Consider the following 19713-nt stretch of genomic DNA (forward strand, 5'->3'; position numbering starts at 1 on the left):
GAATAAAATACAAGATTTAAAAACAATAAAAAAAGGGACGATAAAAAAATACAATTAAAACAATACAATTCAAACTAACACGATTAAGGGAATAAATCTGGGTATTTCTTCATGATGTAAGAGCACATAATATCATATCTTTTTTTCTGCTCTTCATTCATTCCGTCTGAACCCGATTTGATAAAATCAAAATCTCGTTGCATCGCGACAACGTCATTTTGCCGTGACACTTCCTTCGCCGCAAGCATTTTTTCTTCATGCATTTTTTCAACACGAGCTAAATCATCACTGATGCCGGACGATGTTGCCTTTTGTTTGCCTTTGTCTTTAGCCGCCGCCTTCGCCGCCTTAATTCCCAGTGGTCATTCACGTTTCTCTTCTGTTTCGGCGACCTCTTCACCTCCAACGGTTCCCCCATTCGCCATAATATAGTCCCGCCATTTAGGTTCAGTGCATAAAACCCGCCAACAATGCATATAGGTGAATGCCGTGTTCCACTTCGCTCGGTATAGAGACCGAGCATGTTCAACAGGTTCATTATCCCCTTTTCCACTTAATTGTAAATTCTGCACTTTCATAAATGAACCAACAAATCTATTGGTTTCTCTACTGATTCGTAAAAATTTATTCTTACCCTTACCGCTTGCGAGTGCTTCCGAATTTCTGGGCCTCCTTTCGTTGAACACAGTGCTTATTCGAGTCCAGAACGTTCTTTCCTTCTGAGCCGAGCCAACAACATTGTCTGTAGAAATTGATAAAAAACATTTACATAATAGGTCTTCTAGTTCATGTGTCCATTTATACTGTTTTCGCTTCTTTGTTGGCTCGGCAACAGGTTCACCGAGAAGTGATTCGTCAATCTCTTCTTCTTCATCGTCTTCATCGTCAAGATCGACAGAATCCCGATATGGCGAGTCAAGATTTAGCGACTGTGATTCGGATAATGAACTTCTTGAACTGTTGAATGAGAGATACGGATCAGTATAATCCGAATTTTGGAGGTGATGGTTAATCGGTTGACTATCGTTATATTGGGTCATATTGGCGTAATGAACATCGGGATGGTAGAAGTTTTGAGGGTTTGGCACAAAATTACCGTAATTTTGAGGAAATCCGGGTTGTGGAGATCTCCTCATGGGAGATATTTGCATATTCGAAGTATTTCGGTTTGGCATTTGGAAAGGATTAGGGTGTTGCGAATCAGAATAACGATTTTTCTCCGAGGATTTTTTCTTGCCTTGACGTTTCTCCATACTTCTAAAAATGCAAGGTATAGTATTTAGGTGTTTTTTTTTGTGTAAATATTTGGGATGATATGCAAAATAAAATGGATTGGGTATTTATATTGAAATTTTCAAAAAAATTCCAACGGATATAAAACGGCTAGTATACATAGGAAAGAAAAAAAAGCAATATATGTTTTTACTTTTTCTTCAACGAATACCCACCGCCATTTACAATTAAAAAAAAGAAAAAAAAAATTTAAGGGACACAGTCCGCCTCTGCGGCTGGACGCGCCTCAAGCGCGCGTGTAATACACGCGCCAGCAGAGGCGCGATCTCAGCCGCTCGATTGCAAGTGGACTACAACCTCCACTTTTCCCTTTTTCACTCCACACCGTATCACAATTGTGATACAACATTTCTCTCTCATCAAGTGATGTTGTCCCTCACAATGCAATAATTCAAATTAATTGTATCTCTTCCACTAAGTGATTCAAGCATTGCAGTTGCTCTTAGCATCACATCTACTTGGGTAATTTCAAACTTAATTGGTAAAAAATAAGATTTTACAAACACACTTCAACACCCAACAAACTGTTTGATAAATATTAGATTTAAAATTATATAGTTTGCTTTGCTATATTAGATCTAAGGGGGCGTTTGGTTCACATAAGGTAAGAGAAAAGGAATGAAGAAAGGGAAACCAAAGGAAAGGAAAGGAATAGACATTGATTCCCCTATGTGTTTGGTTATGTTTAGGAAAGGAAATGCATTTTCAAACCTTTGGAATTTTTGAACTTTCAGATTTCTAGAATTTCAAAAAATTCTTAAACTTCAAAAATTATTAAATTCTGAAAATTTTGGAACTTGAATTTAAAAATTTTGAAATTTTGAACTTTTTAAAATTCCAGAATCCGAAAATTCTGGAATTTCAAAAATTTTGAAATTCCAGAATCTGAAAATTCTAGAATTTTGGAAATTCTGAAATTCCAGAATCTAGAATTTCTGGAATTTTAAAAATTATGGAATTTTAGAAATGCTGAAATTCCAGATATTCTGAAATTCTAGAAATTTTGGAAGTTCAGAAATTCTGGAATTTTGAAAATTTTAGAATCCAGAAATTCTGAAATTTCAAAAATTCTGAAATTTTTAAAATTCTGAAATTCTAGAAATTCTGAAATTTTAGAAATTCCAGAAATTTTGGACTTTTTGAAAATTCTGGAATTTCAAAAATTTCAGAAATTCTGGAATTTCATAAATTTCAGAGATTTGTGGTTCGATAAAATAAAAAGAACAAAAAAATTGGGAAAGGGAATCCAATTCCCTACAAGATTTGGGGTAATGAGTTAACCTAAAGTGGGGTAATCCTATAATCTAAAATGGGTAAAGGGAATGAATTTTTTTTGTTAAACAAACAAGAACAAAAAGGAATGAAACCCTCCCATTCCCATTCCCATTCCTAAAAACTCCGAACCAAACGCCCTCTAAATTTGCTCTCTCAAAAGAAAAAAACTGTTTAAATTTATATCTTTTGCCAAGCAAATAACTAAAATAAACAACCTAGAGCCGATCAGATTTATAAAAAAAATGAAAGAAGGAAATTTACCAATTGGTTTTGTAAATTATTTATAGCTACCTAAAGTGCAAGAATCAGAATAAATGAAAATTCCAAGAGGCAAGAAAATCTAATCTTTCTGGAAAGACAATATGGGAAAAGAAAGTGAAAACTGACCAAACCCAACAATTCTTTCTTTTCTTTTCTTTAATAAAGAAACTTCCTATAAAACACTACTACTTTTCTGACATTTCAAACACTAATGCTTCTTTTGTGGGACATGGCAGTAATAAAAATTATTGTTAGAGTTCAATTTAGTTATAAAAAATAAATATTCACTTTTTTTTTTACAATAGAATCAAAAATTAATATTTTTAAATTCGATAAAATATTTGGATATTTTATAAATTTTTTTTTAGTAATAGAGGATAAAATGAGGAACATATAAAATTTAGATTATAAGATTCATAATTCATGATTGTGACGACAGTTTTATTTCTCAAATTGATCAAACTTGTTTATATTAAAGATAAATTAATTCCAATATTACATCAATTTTTTTTCTAATTTTTTTAATGTTAAGTGTATTTTTATACTTCATACCTAATAAAAAAGTTACTCTTAAAATTAAACTTTATAGTTAAGTTTATACTCAAATTTATGAATGTCAAAAATAAATTTGCTTTTTATGTTAATGTTAGGAACACAATTTACTTTCCTAAGGCTCTTAACTTTATCTTTGGGTAGGAAGTGAGGTGACTTTGTTTTGTTTTCCTACTGTTTATAGCAAGCGTGTGTGACTCATAATCTTGAGTCATATATTCAACTTTCATTTTTGTCTCCTCAAACATCACCCTTCATTTTAAGGGCCATACATACATACAGCCCTTATTTATTTACCCAATATTGAAATCTTGATTAGCTTATTTGATCAAATAACTGATGATTAACTTGGTTGATCATTTCAGTTTTTACACATTGAAACATGGATGGGTAAATGCATTCAGCCCAAGTTTATTATTGCGGATGAGGCCTCCAAGGAGGGTCTGTGGTATTAATTCCAACTAATAAGAAGCTCATCCTTAATAAGCTTATGGTTGTTGTGAAGAGAAGACTAGACTGTTGGAAAATGAAAGTATGTTATTGTTTTCAAAGAGACCAGCAGATTACTTCAAATGTCATTCTTGTGGTTAATAAAACTCGTCAAATTTGAGTGAGAAAGAAAATGGAGCCACTCTGAAGAGAGAGGCTGCCAATGCCATTGTTGTTTATGACAAGCCATGCTCATGTTTTGATCCAATCTCTCCATGCAAAGGATAAAAATCTAGGGAGATAAGAGGTCTCCCCTAGCCAAGTCTTCAATGAAATCCAATATTATCAGAACCGGACAGGACATCAATCCGGATTTGTAACTGATCATGTATCACTTGGCCAGACTGGATGGCTCAGATTGATCGGACCGGATGACGTCATAAATAAATAAATAATATTTATATATATTAAATATATATAATTATTTTAAAATTATTTTTATAAATTATATATATCCAAAACAAATTATAAACAACTTTTGGTGAGGATAGGGTTGGGGTTAGCTTTCCTAGGCTAATCCCGGTGTAATTGCTTGTTTTGCTTTGCTTTGCTTTCATTTTCTACAAAAAAAAAAAAAAAAATAAACAACTTTTGGTTTGTTATTTTTGTCAACTTGAGACTTAAATAGATAACGAATAAATGAAGTTTAGAATAACTTGAAATATGTCAACGTATAAAATACCGAGACCTTTTTAACGATATATTATAAACTCAAAACAGACAATTGTGTGCAAATTTTATGTTTGTTAATTTATTTACAATTTGTAAATTTAAATTATTTTAAAACGAAATGTTAATATCAATATACGCATATAAAATTTAAAAAATATTAAAATGTTAAATTTATGTATAAAAAATTTATCCACTCGCGTAACGCGCGTGCACAATACTAGTATATATAATTAACATAAATACTTATAGAACAAATATTTACCTTTCCAAAGCATTTATAATGGTCGGAGGTAAAACGTCAGTAAAAATGTATCGTTTTGGACTAGGGTATTATCTCTTTCACCTATTTTCTATACGACAGCCACCATGGCTACTAGGTTCGACGATTCCACACTAATAACATTGGCTACCGAAATTGAAGTCGGTTTCGTTTTGCACTCCAATGATTTTCTAGACTAACAGGCGCCACCGACTTGAGTTTGATGGGAAGACTCTTAACTGATCGCACAATCCGTATTCCAGTGATGAAGAATACGTTCGCTTATCTCTGGCGACCGTCTAAGGGCCTGTGTATTACCGTTTTTGGGCCAAACCTATTTCGTTTCGATTTCTTTCATCCGGTGGAATGTGAGCGCGTTGTGAGGGGCATACCATGGACATTCAGACATAACCTTCTCCTTTCCAGGAAACTGGAAGACGGGCGGCAGCAGCACGGTGATGAGGTTATTTCCCTAGCAGATTTCTGGGTTCAGGTTTACGAACTTTTGTTGGGGTTCATCTCAGAACGGGTGGCTATTAGCATTGGAAATTTCCTGGGTACCTTTATTGATTCTGATCCTAACAATTTCACGGGTGCTAGTCGAACATATATGCGAATACAGATTTCTATGAATGTGTTGCATCCCCTGAAGCGTAAGATGAAACTAGCCAAAGCTGGGGGCGAATTTTTGTGGTTTTTTTTTTTTATAAATATGAGCGTGTACCTATGTTTTTTTTTTTTTTTATTATTATGGATTGATCGGCCATGCCAATAAATATTGCTCTACACTCATTGACCACCCCAATCTCGACCAAGTTGAACGACCATATAGGCCAGTTCTCCGAGCTTTGATGAGACATATGACGTCTAAGTCGCAATCGAGATGGCTCCATGACGAGCCGTTGCTTAATGTTATTCCTGTTCTGCTTTGAGTATGAAGGAAAATGTGCCTCCTACTGCTGCGGCCCCTTTTCCATCGATGGGAGCTACACCTTTACTACCGAAAGCACCCGAGTTACCAAGGTCTGGAGTTTCCCTATGTATCAAATATGCGTCGATGTCTGAAAAAGTACAGGTCCTGTAATAGGGTACAAGGTGCAGTGGAATTTCCACACTAAATGATAAGGGAGTATTCATTAATGATGCCAAAAGACGACGACAAGATCAATAAGATAAACCACTGAATGCAGAGATCAGCCTGAACTCGAAGGGACCAATGTATTATGGTGCAGGAATCAGTGGTTCAAATAATGGGAAGTCGTAGAGTTATGTTACTCAAAACCGCCAAAGCTTATGAATACACTAAGTTAGAACTGTTGGGGGATGGGCAATGGCCGTATAGTTCGTATGTTATTTGCCCTTGCTAGCAAATTCCAGCCTGAGTTTATTTTTCTTATGGAAGTCAAATGTAGCCGAGCCAAAATTGAAATAATAAAACATAATCTTTCATATGCTGGTTTATTTTTTGTGGATCCTATCAATATTGGAGGGGGTTTAGTACTATTTTGGAAGCATAGTGGAGTGGCCAATTTACTAGGTTTCTTTATGAACTTCATCGACATTAAAGTCTCGTTACAAAGTTTATCGGAGTATCGATTAAATAGGTTTCCTGAGTTTCTTTACACATTTTGCTGTTGGCTTTGTATATTCTTGCATGCATTTGTAAATATTGTTATACACTTTGACAATAATTCAAACAATCATATAAACTGATATCATTTACCTTAACAGATTACATAACACATATTTTTGGGCCATGCTAGAATTTACCCCACTAATTCCTTAACCAGATCCATTTCATCTTTAACAAGGCATATAAAGATATAACTTCAACTGTATTGCTTTCTTTGCCCAAAGGTCATCCATGGATTGTCTGCTGCTCCAATTCAAGGTCTAATTCCACTAATCTTCCATACATCACAATGTTATCAATTGAATCCACTGCCAATTATATGTCAATCTATAATGGTTTTTTCTTCTTTCGCAAATATACCAATGTATCAAAAAAATAAGAAATTTGTCAAACTATAAGCTGCAATATTGAAAATACAAATTATAAATTGTAACCATTTACCTTTTCATCAATCCATGCATGCTCAACTGATTTGGCACTGCTAGGAATACTTTGAGTTGCATTATCACTTGTAGCTTCTTCATCCTCTATCTTGTCATCTTTAAGTTCAGATCTTTACAATGTAGTATCAACTTTTTGTTGATAGCTTCATAATTTCCTAATATCTCCCATCTTCTCCTTATCGATTATAACTCTCTTCTCCTCATTTGGAAGCAAGGATTGGGGCTGCATTTGTTGGCGACTTCTCAACTGACATCATTTTTAATCCATTTTTGCATCAATCATTTGCGTCAAATTTTCTGCAAGCTTCTTCTCAGATCTTTTTAAATCCTCTTCATACTTCTTTTGCATCTTCCTCATCTCTTCCTCATATTTCATGTTCATCTCTTCCTCCCATTTTGCCCTTTCTTTGGCTACTAATTCCTACAACTCCTCAGATTTCTTCTTTCTTCCCCTCTTTCCAATTGGAAGCTTGAAAAATAGCACCGACTTTACTGCACGTACTCCTCTTACTCTACCACTGTGCTTTAGATTACCCAATGCTTCAATCAACACATTATTACTGCCTTCTGTTTTAAAAGCACCTTCAGCCTGCTGCTTTTCCAGATTTAACTACACAAACAACAAACATAAAGTTAATTAACTAAAATTTATGCTTGTTATTGTTAATCAAATACATACGTATATTCCTCCACTGCCAAGTCTTTATATTTCCCTTCATGATCCTGCCTTGCTCTTATCCAGAATGTATATCTACTATTTTTCTCGACTTCATCAGTTGACATATTTGAAGTCTAAAACATAGTAAACGTAAATATAAGTCCTAGCAGGAGCCAATATTATAATCAAAGATACAATATAATCAAAGATACAACATATGTGTCAAATGAAGGAAAATAGGCAAACGTTTGGCAGCGGAAATATACAAATTTTAACCTATTTCCTTTAACTAAGATCTGTTAATCGTTATTTCATATAAAGAGGGATAGAAGGAAATACCTTTCTGAAGAACTATCTGCTAGCGAAGTGCCCTCAACTCTAGATCCGAGTTCACGAGCACAAGACAAAACACAAAATCAAATTAATTAGAATTCAACCAAAGTATAGCAACCAAAATAGATTGCCTCTAATTAATCAACACAAGATCAAGGATAAAGAGAAAGAGATAAAATCAATTGAACGGAAGCAAGCGGTGGAAATCTCATCCTCAACAGTGGGGGTCGAAATTTCTCTCTCTTCGGAAGGACTAGGGTTCGCCGAAATTCCGTAGCAGGGGTATTTATAGCCTCTCGTATCTAAACCCTAGTTAGATAGAATTAGGTTATTGAATAAGAGTTATATTTGGAATAATACTCTTGTTATTATTATCTACAATTATATCTAAATATAAAGATAATAATAACTTATTGATATGATAATAATTAGGAGCAATTTAATCTCAATAAACCTCCCAACTTATTTATCCTATAATTAATTTAAGGATAAACTTCAAATAAAACCCCTGCGGTTTCACTAATTTTCAGATAAAGGACTGTGGTACTTCTTGTCAAAACGAGGATTGAGGTTTTCAACTTTAGTAAAATAATGACTTTTTCGATTGATATTCTTAAAATCACCATTGACGACTTCAAAAATGACATATTTTAATAACTACTAATATTCTAATCAACTTTAATTCTTCAACTTTTTTATTTTGAGATTGTTTAGATGATGTTTGGTAAAGAGAGAGAAAGTTAATGTTTAGAGAGAGAAAGTTCTAAAAAAGATAATTTTCGAAAATAAAAAATGTAGTTCCATAAAAAATATGACATTGAACAACTTTAATTCTTGAAAATTTTTATTTTCAGGTCGTTAAAGATGGTTTTAATATCTGTTTCTCTTTTGGGTTCCAAGTCTTATGTGTGACCCATTAGGTTCTTATTGCTTCTAGCCGTATACAACTATTAAATTAATTTCTCAAAATTACATTCAATCTTTGTATAACGGAATGAGTACGTGACCTGTGATTGGCAGATCCGAAACATTCCCCCAGAGCTATAAGAAGACAGGTTGATTCCGCCGTTGACCTTTCCGTATTAGTTACAGTATAATTCGATCCTTTATCAACTACATCCTTGAACAGAATCTTATGACAATGGATTATGTCAAGTCACATATAGCGAGACGTTCGTTTTACTTGTACAGGCCGAGTTAACTCCAATTAGATAGGTTAAGTGAAATCTTCATTTCAAGTCTTAAGCTATCACCTTGCAAGGATTTAGAGTCAAGTCTTCCACAAGCGATCCTTGGACGTATCTCCCATTTATTAGGAGTGACAGATGCTCAATCCAATGTTAACTATCCTGCAATTACTTCCTATGATACCCAACGTCTGCCGTACACACCCCAGAGTCATCCCTGTTATGGATCGTGTTACAACAAGATCAAAGCATCACATTCCATAATCCAGAATCACTAATTAACATTCATTTGAGTCTTAGGATTACTTATACCTATTAATACCAATGAGATACATGTAACAAGGATAAATCTACCCATCCTGTTATCTCAAGTCGGGCCCCCAATCCTAATGAACCCTTTCATTAGATCCATGTAACTGTCCAGATATCTACATATATGAAGCTTGTGAGATCAGCTCTCTGTCTCGACAGAAAGCATTGTTACATGCAAGTCTTAACAGTGTTATGTCAATCCCTATTCAAAACATATCACTTGACTTGGGGTGGTTTTAAGTTTATTAGTTTATTATAATGTTTTGTCTCACTTCATACTTGTATGAACACTTTATAATCACTTTAAATAAATTTAGGGATTTCCTTTTATTTAGACTTATTTAGTTCTTTAAAAGTGATTGCCTTTATACATTTATGAAACCATATCTTATTAAAACAAATGACATAAAGAACAATTCATTTACAGTAGGTTTATATCCTGGAACAATTGCCTATAGGACACTAAACCCCAACATCAAATGGAATAGACCATAACATTTCAACCCTTATTCCTTGGTAACCTTTACGGGACAGTCGATGTTTGTACTTATTCGTTCTCCATTTTGAATTTGCTTTTGTCGACTTCCTGAAAAATAAATTTAATTGTAAGAATAAGAAAAGAAAAACATTATAAATCCATTAAACCATATAAGTAAAACAAATGCCAAACAAAATGCGCGTTAGTAAGGCCATCAACTACAAAGTGCTGCAAATCATCATAGTTCAGAAACTGTAATCATCATGGATATTTTATAAAGCATCAAGTCATCCTTATTAGGAATGATGTACTTGGATGTCAACAAACACTTGAAGTTTCTCCATTTGGCTCCGAAGCAATTACTTCATTCTTTTTACCCTTGGGAAGCACAAATATTTTCTACATAGCGACATATTGTTAATAACAATATAATTCATTTGACAGACAACAAATAAAGTATCATACCATAATTAAAAGTCTGTAAATTTACCATTACACGTTCCCAGATTTTGTCTTTATCATGTCTTGGCACCTGTCTCTAATTCTTATATGAGATCGAGATCCTTGTGCGTGCCAATACTCCTATATAGGATTGCAACCATCCAAACTCTTTATCAATCAGGTCACTATTTTTTTTTGTGCTTCATGTATAAATTTCTTCTCATAGAATATTGCATTAGTTAACCATCCCATTATCACATTCTCATGCTTAAGCAACTTCAGTTCACCAATTAAGTTGCCAACTTCAAGTTCCTCAATGGTTGGTTTTGAGTTCTCCTTTTTCGAGGGTCGCTTACTAATGGTGTAAGGTGACGAACTGCGTGTATCATATCCCTTTCGCTTTCTTCCACGGGTCTCAATTTTACTCTTAACATCTGGTTCCGGTGCAGATCTCGTATTAGATCCGTAAATCTTTATTTTTGCAGCCTTAACGCGTTTAGCCACAAGTTGTGCATGTTTTCTTCCATTTGCATATTTTATTCCAGATCCTGGTGCCATATTATTCCTAAAATCCATAAAACAGTAAAGATGGTTAGTATATACTTCATATTTATTCCAAGGAATTATATAAACAATTGATATAGCTAAGCAATAAACAAACACGCAACTAATAATGAAGTCCGATTATAATTCCATAAATACACAATAACTCAAACAAATTAGATAAATTCCAAAGGAGTCAAGCATCGTTCAAAATGAAGGCCGCCTAGGCGCTCGAAATCGAGAATCCGTCATGATTTTCTCCGATTAGCCCCTCTAGGCATTTTTTGGCTCCTAGCCGATTTTTAGCCGTTTGGGCTCCGCATCGATGCCGTCTAGGCACCGTCTAAGTGACGATGAATAAAAATATTTTTTTTATTATGAATTTAATTTTTTCTCTATTATAATTCACTTTTGAGTTGTTTCAATAATATTGTTGTTGAAATATTGATGTTTGCATATTTTTAAAGATATATGTTCTAAGTATACATTTTTTTCTATGTTAAATAATTTTATACTATTGTTTTTTAGATAATATAATACATATTAATTGAATTTATATAATAATTTATTGATTAACAAAAAAATGCAAAAATACAAATCCAAATTAATCCTCGACTAATCTCCACTTAATCCTTGAGGGCCATGTCCGCCCGATTAGCCGTCCAATGTTTTTTACAACCTTGAAGTCAAGTAAACAATGTACCAAATTATTATAACAAAGATAAAAATTGTTTAAGAATAAATAATCAATAATAGTTCAATTATTCATTATATAAACCTTAACATCACTTATTTATCCATATTGCTTCGTCTCCTAGTCTGGCATATGAACTTGGACCATCATCATCAAAGCTAGCCACATGTGGTAATGTAGGACTAGATGGTTGTTGATACAAAAATCTGGTGTTTTCATCATAATAATAATCATCATCAACCTCATCAGCTTCATCTTCATCACCACATTTGAAATATTTATCTAGGCACATCACAACCACGAATCACTTAGAATCTAGGGGTCCTCAATGTAAAAAAAATTGCTTTGCATGGGTAGCTAATACAAATGGATCATTTAAATGACCTATTATATCAAGTTTCACTAAAGTAAATCCAAGTTCATCTACTTTCACCCCTTACCTGACTCCACCCAATCACGCATGTCTTTTATCCTTTGCACTTGCAAGTTGCATTGCATCGGCAACCAGAAACACCCCCTTGTTTTGAATTGATCTGTTAATGTCCCTTTATCCTATAACTTATGTATACATTTTAAATTTCGTTTTAAAATAAGTTTATATAAAATATTTTAAGAAGTCATTGATATATGACGTGTATCATTACATAATGCAGAAATTGAATTGCGCAGGTCTGTTGAAAATTGAAATTAGTATTTTTTTAAAGGAAATTAGTATATTTTATTTCTTATATACTTGTAAATTCTTGCATAAGGGTGGATTCAACAATAAAAAGTTACTTTTAGTGCCTCTTTGGTTCCATTTTTTGGAACTGCTTTTTACCTTTTAATTCAAAATAGGAGATAAAGAATGTTTGGTAAAATTTCGAAACAACTTATTTTAATAGAAAAATCAACTAATATCTACTACCTATCATAACATCTACTACATATCAGCAACAGTAAACAACTAACAACAACATCAAGCAACAAACATGAACAAATGAACCAAATGGGCCTTTAATTAAGAGTCATTTTCTTGTGTTGAATTCCAGGGTTGTGAGTCTTTTAAGCCTGCTTTATTAAGGTCGGTGAAATCCACATAGAGACACCATTTTCCACTAGAGCATTGTCATACCATTCATCTGGTTTATTTTTTAAATTGCCGAAGTAGAAATCAGACCTCATCTCTTTTGTTTTTCCCAGGCTGGAAACTTCAACCCAGTTACTTTCAGGCAATGATCCTCCTACTACGACTTTTATAACCCCATTGGTGGTGTGACCTTTAGTCTTTTTCTCTTTTGTTGATTATTTTGTGTATCTTTTAAGGAAATAGTTTAATTTACCGCTTTCAATTCTCTGATTAATTGTCTGCAATCTTCTGTTTCATGACCTTCACTTTTATGAAAGTGGCAATATTTACAATTGTTTCGGCTCTTCTTAGTTTGGGTGGATATTGAATTCGGAAATTGTTTTCTTTAACATAGAAAAACATTCTTTCTTAGGAGTGTTAAAGATGATTGGAGCCTTGTACTTTGCACCCGAGGGTTTTGTTGATTTTTCTCTTTTCCTTCCATTTGTCTTGACTACTTACTATCGTTGTTTGGGTTTTGCTGCTTTTTTAGTAGAGGCTTTAGCTTGTGTTCATCCCGTTGAGTGTAACTCCTTGCTCTTTTCATCAACTCTTGATAATCCCTAGGTCTAGCTGTGATGATGCTTTAATAAAAAGCACAATTGCGATAGTTCCTAGCCATGTTATCTTTATCTACCCCTACATTGAATTCTTTTATCCAGATAGGCAAAGCTTGAAAGTGCTCAATGAAGTAGGCCAAAGTTTCCCCTTTGGTTCGGACCATTCAGTTTAAGTCTTGCATTATTTTTCCTTCAGGAATGGAGGTTACGAAATGATCCACAAAAGATGTTGCCATTTGATTGAAATTGTGAATAGAACTTGGGCGGAGCTTCTCATACCAGAAAGCTACCGAATCTTTTGAGAGTTATGGGGAAAAGACTACAGAGGATTGCATCAATAGCCATTGTTGCTTACATGATCCTTTTGAAGTTTTGACATGATTTATTAGATCCCTAGAACCCTTGTACTCAGTGACATTGGGTATCAAAAAACCTCTGGGCATTGGTTGTGTTGGATTTCTAAGGACAAATGAGTGCATGTATTTATCAAGGCTGGAGTCCTGGTGTATGCACTATAGGTGTCCTTGTTTTCCCAACCTTCCTTTTAGATGATTTCATACATCTCCTTTTTATTAATGGGTATGTCCTCATCCTCGTCCTCTTCGTTCGGTCTGTTTTCCTCCCCGTCTTATATAGCCTACCCGATGTTTAGGGGGGGGGGGGGGGGATCTACCACCATTGCCTCTTTCCTTTGAGTGATGTTTGGGCCTTTATCTAGAAACCTCTGAATCATCCCTTCCTCTCGATGGACTACGCGATCTGGAATATTTTCTTTTTATGGATGGGAAGTATCACTTTCGTCTTTTTTAATTTTTCTTTTAACTCGACCATCTCTATCGTATGTGCTGCCATGATGTTATCCATTTCTTTCTGGATTTCCCCCAAATTTTGGTAGAATTGACTAGTGATCTCATATACTAACCTTTGGTACTACGAGTTTAGTTGCTCTTGGTGTCCAGATTCTAGGTCAGATTCCTCTTTATCCTCTCCATAGATTTCAGATAGGATGGGCCTCTTCCTAGAGTGATTTCCTTCTGACATCGTTACTTTTTTGAAAGTTTTACGTCTTTTCTTTGATTCTATGTTCACCACCACAAATGTTATCCCTTGTTTCCGAAGCTCTCTTCGAGTTCTTCCTTGAGATACCTACAAGAAAGAATAGACAGTCAGAGAGGGGCTAGTTTCCGGCAAACCTATTGTGATGCCTGAGTAAGAAAGCATTAGAAGGGTTAAAGGTGATGAACTACTTGTGAAGTAGTGATGTTAACGTACCTCTAGGGTTTGCCATACCTAACTATTTATAATGTTTTTGCTGAATCGTCTTTTTTCTAGGAATTGCCCCTTTATCAGGAATCCTTCTCCAATTAGGAGAGGTCTTCTATTAGGAGTCTTTAACTAGGGGATGTTTTCTGGACAACTTTTATTAGTTGGCATGAGGATTTTTCCAATGAAACGTAGTCCCTGGAAGTACGTTGAATCTGAAAGCTTGTGATGTTCCACGTAGTCAACGAATTCAAGGCCTCTCCCTACTCCACGTGTTATTGTTTTATTTCCTACGATATCAACTAGTAAAGTTAGAGAAAAGTTTTGGTATTATTATTGAAATTTACAACATGGTAGAAAGATATTTTTGTACAATCAATTTTTCTTTTGTATAATTTACTTTAAAAAAAATTATCACAGGACAAGAAATTTTAAAATAATAGTCAATATAAAATCTATTGTCTTCCTTCCATCAACATAATTTTTCAATGAAAATCGCAATTTGAAATTGTCTAACGAAATAGAATATTTAAACAAATATATTATAGAAGTGATTGGAAAATATTATCCTTCATATTAGCACTGTTACTAAAAAAATATATATTTCTTTAGCTAATATGAAAACCACGGTCACTATTTTTTTTTTTAATTTGTACAAATGAGCTTATATATTAAATAAGAAAAACAATCTTCACCATGCTATATGTGCTTCAAACTTCAAACTCATAACCTTCCGAGTCCACTATTTTATTAAAAATTCCCATCTAGATTAGAGATACTTATCTTGTGTATAGATTTTATTTATATAAAAAATATATTTATAAATTATGGTCGCAAGACACTAGTGGTAATTAATTAATCAATTAAGCCCTTTGGAATTCATGATTAAATAATGTCTACATCCTATTTTTTTATGAAATCAGTTTTAGTGATATTGTATTAAGATCGGGCAATTCAGTTACTTGTACACTAATTGATAATATATATCCAAGAAAATGATGGACAAAAATCAATACTATTGTATTGTATTGTATATAGAAAACTGAAATCTAATGTTTTATCCTCCAATTTACTCTAATCCCTGTTGAAACGTTTGCCTTGTCTTGTTTTGAAAAATACATAAGGTTATTACGATTTTTAATTTTCAAAGAGAAGTTAATTTGTCGGTACATATAAACAAACATGGATTAGGTACAAAAACAATTGTTTGTGGATTTTTAAAATGGATAAAATTAATTAATTAATAGTTTACAAGTGTGAAATGAAAATAGAAACGGCATCAGATATGTAATGTAACATAAATAATTGCTGAAAAATATTACACCACCCAAAGGACAAAATTTATATAATCCACTGATGTTTTTTTTTTTTTTATGGAAAACGAACAACTTTATTTAAGAATCGGAACGAATATCGTTTTATAATAAATGAAGAATAAAAGAAGGTGCGTGCTGCCAATTAGCAGACGAACCCGATGATAAAGCAAAACTAGCTAATTCATGAGCAACCTTATTTGCATTTCGATTGACATGTGTTAACGAGACGTTGTGGTAGCGCTTGAGGAGACGAATACATTGTTGAATCACGCTTACATAGTCCGAGAGGTCCGCAAGTGCTGCACTAATGTCTGCCACCACTCCAACAACGTCCATTTCGATCACCAAGGGGGACCAGCCTCTAGCCTCGGCGTAAGTCAGTGCTTGAAGAAGTCCCAGGGCCTCAGCAAGCTTCGGCTGGAAATTTCCTGTTCTTTTGATCGCTTATGCTTCTATGAAGTGACCAGTATCCCCACGAACAACACCACCCAAACCATAGGCGATTCCGTGCGAGATACACCCCACGTCAATGTTCAGTTTCTTAGCTCCACAAAGGGGCGCGGCCCAAAGTGCAGGAGGCCTCTGCCTTGGTTGAGACTGCCTAGTTGCTGATATGGAGAGGAATTGGTCAAGAAAACTAGTGCAAAGCGAGGTAGCAATGTGACATGGGAGAGGTTGTTCATTCCACAGACGGGCATTCCGTTGACGCCATAGCTCCCATAAGCCCACATAGAGTAACGAGGAGTCCCGCGAGGGGAGAGAGCTAATGAGGCCCTCAAACCACTTAGTAAAATGATCAGCAGTAGAGGCTATAGGGGAGATCGCCATTTGGGCCTAGAAATTCCCGGCGTAGTCGCAGTCGATAAAAACATGCATTGAGTGCTCAATTTCCTCGGGGCAGAGACTACAAGAGCTATCATTGGTGACGTCTTTGGCTTGGAGGGTAATATAATCCACTGATGTTATGAAACGGAGGGAGTATTATTTTTTATAGAAACTGTAGTATTTTGGAGCTTTTCACGTGAAGTTTTTCATTAACAATTGTTGGTATTTATTTGATGTTAACAAAATTATCATTCTTACTTCTACAAAATATATTTATTCTTTAATGTTATTCCTGTCTCTATAATATTATTGTCGAAAGAACAAAATTTTACTCTGTTTAATAAATTATTATTTTTAATTATTATTTAGTTATTTAAATTATTTTTTATTAAATTGTGCATTATATATTTTTTAATTATATATATATTTTGAAAAGAAAAGAAGAAATTTATTAATCACTTCTCGAAATTGAAACATGACAAGGAAAAAGTAAAGCACTGCAATTTCCATAATCTGACATAGAATCGGTCGCCCTAACTAAAGTATGAGCTACTAGATTTGCAGATCTCTTGACAAATCGAACACAATTATGAATTTCTTTATAAGGGATGTCAAATCATAAATAATAAGGCTTAACATAGAATTCACATTCTCTTGGTCGTTGATAGTATTGGCAAAAAATTGAGAATCTGATTCCATCATGACATTTTGAAAGCTAATATCCTTCAACTAGTTCAAAGCTTCCTGAATATTGATGCCTTCAACAATAAGCACATTAGACGTAAAAGGCAGACAACCATTTCAAGCGTGAATAAAACCAGCAGAGTCTCTTACACGCACAACCCTTTAGACGAACAACAAAGATCCACCATCTTTTTCTTCATCATTGGAATTTTAATACCCCTATTGGTGAGAAATATGTCGATGAGACTCCATCTTGGAGCTTTTGGTGTTGCTTGGACCTCATAATCGTCATAGGAAGGTATTCTCTACCATGATCAGATTATAGTATTTTAATACTCTTACCATTTTGTTTCTCTACCTCATTTCTATATTTTTCGAACTTTTCAAATGCTTCAGAATTATGTTTCATTAAGTATACATAACCGTTTATTGAATAATCATCAATGAAGCTTATGAAGTAGTTATATCCACCGCTTTGTAGTTATGGGTCCACATACATCACTATGTATTAGCCATAAGACTTTTGTGTTGCGCTCTTGTGAGCCGCTAGAACCTCACACCCCGATTATCACTTTTTTGTTCTTACTTTCGAGGGACAGTAAACGGGGCATCATGTAAAGCTTCCTTAGTTTTGGGGGGAGCCCAATAACCACACAAGTTTGGTGATAGGTCTGTGAGGAAGAGTATTGCGTAGTTTGATACAAATGAATACTTTGAAACACTTTATTTTTAAAAGATAGAGTTGTCATCTAATTTCATCCAATCGGGAAAAATTGGTAAAACTGGTCGCACGGGACCACCCTACATTTGAGTGACTATGTTCATGGATAATGAACTACTCACTACTTGTTAAACAGATTTAAAAATTAGTGAGTGACTTTTCCTATAATGTCTATGTCAATTGATATACATCTATATGCTAACAAAATATGCATATATACTTGTGAGATTTTGTAAGATACAAGTTATTCTTCTGTTGATAAGAAATTTATTCTAAACAATTTAAAAACCTTAGTCGAAAATGATTTAGAACTTTATTCAAAGAGATTTTATACAAGTATCACAAATAAATAAAGCATGAAAGGGAGAGAGTGAAGGATTTTATGTCTCTCAGTATGTTACCCTTGGAGCGTGCCTCGAGTATCTGGTGTGGGTTGTGCATCAAGAGTCCTCTTGAGTACTTCCGATCTCCATAGGTTTTGCAGATCTGTGATGTTTGGTGCCTCAAGTTGGAATGAATTGGTTTTTGGTGGTTTTCTCTCAGTAGCAGTTTTTGGACTCTTTCTGTCTTTTTTATAAATCTTAGTAGAATTCCGTTCAATCAAAAAATTATATACCCCCAAATCTAATGGACTGACAAGAGCCTTTTAATAGGTTTCAAGTTTGTCGTCTAGTACGGGAACCTCTTCATCATTTCCTACTAGAAATCGAAATTTCTCTAGGAGTTGACGAACTCTTTGAGACATGCGAACATGTAATGGGACTTGAGTCTCAACTCATGAGACTGATTCGGGTTCCACCACTGCTTCCTCTATTTTAGTCGCTGCTTTTTCTTGAACTTCTTCAAGTTCAATCACGCTTTCTTCTCATGTTTCTTCTAGAAACTCTTTCTCTAGAAACACATCGTGCTTGGATACTATTACTTTCTAATCATCTGGATGATAGAAGTAATATCCTACTATTTCCCTAAGATATCCAATAAAGAAGCATTTATCAGACTTAGGATCTAACTTATCTAATGTTATGCATTTAACATATGAACGAACATCCCAAAATTCTGAGTTTCTAAGGCGTAGCCCCCAAAATGTCTATGGAAAAGAGAATGTGCTCATCATGGATCGTACCATGTCTAATAGAGTATGATTTCTCATTTCAGATACACTGTTGTGCTGTGGTGTATAAGGAGGAGTCCATTATGAGCGAATCCCGTTTTGTTTAGATAATTCAGGAAATCATCAAAAAGATATTCTCCGCCTCAATCTGATCGAAGTACTTTATGTTTGGAAATTTTGAATAAAATTATATATTAATTTAAATACCAACAAACACATCGTTTCATGAACAGTCGTGTCCTTCGTGAACAGTCTTGTTCGTATGTGAACAATCATGTTTGTCCGTGTACAGTCGTGTTCGTTCATGAAAAGACATATCCTTTCAAGTTTTATTTATATATAATGGATTGTCAAATTCATAAGTAGTTGATAAAGTTGTTGAAAAAACTCTTTGTCTGTTCATAATGTTATTGTTTTCCTACTCTGATGATAATGAATCTACACACAGTTTGAGTTCGCTTGCGTAATTTGTTGTATCCAGTGAGACGATCGTCAATAGCGACGACATCTGTCTTAAGGAAACTGCTAATACAAGCACTCGTTTCTTTCAATTTCTAGTTTTATTGTTCATATGTTTTTCTGTGTTTGATTTGTTTTTTGGT

This window comes from Euphorbia lathyris, chromosome 7, assembly GCF_963576675.1.
Source record: "Euphorbia lathyris chromosome 7, ddEupLath1.1, whole genome shotgun sequence".
NCBI classification, from domain to species: domain Eukaryota; kingdom Viridiplantae; phylum Streptophyta; class Magnoliopsida; order Malpighiales; family Euphorbiaceae; genus Euphorbia; species Euphorbia lathyris.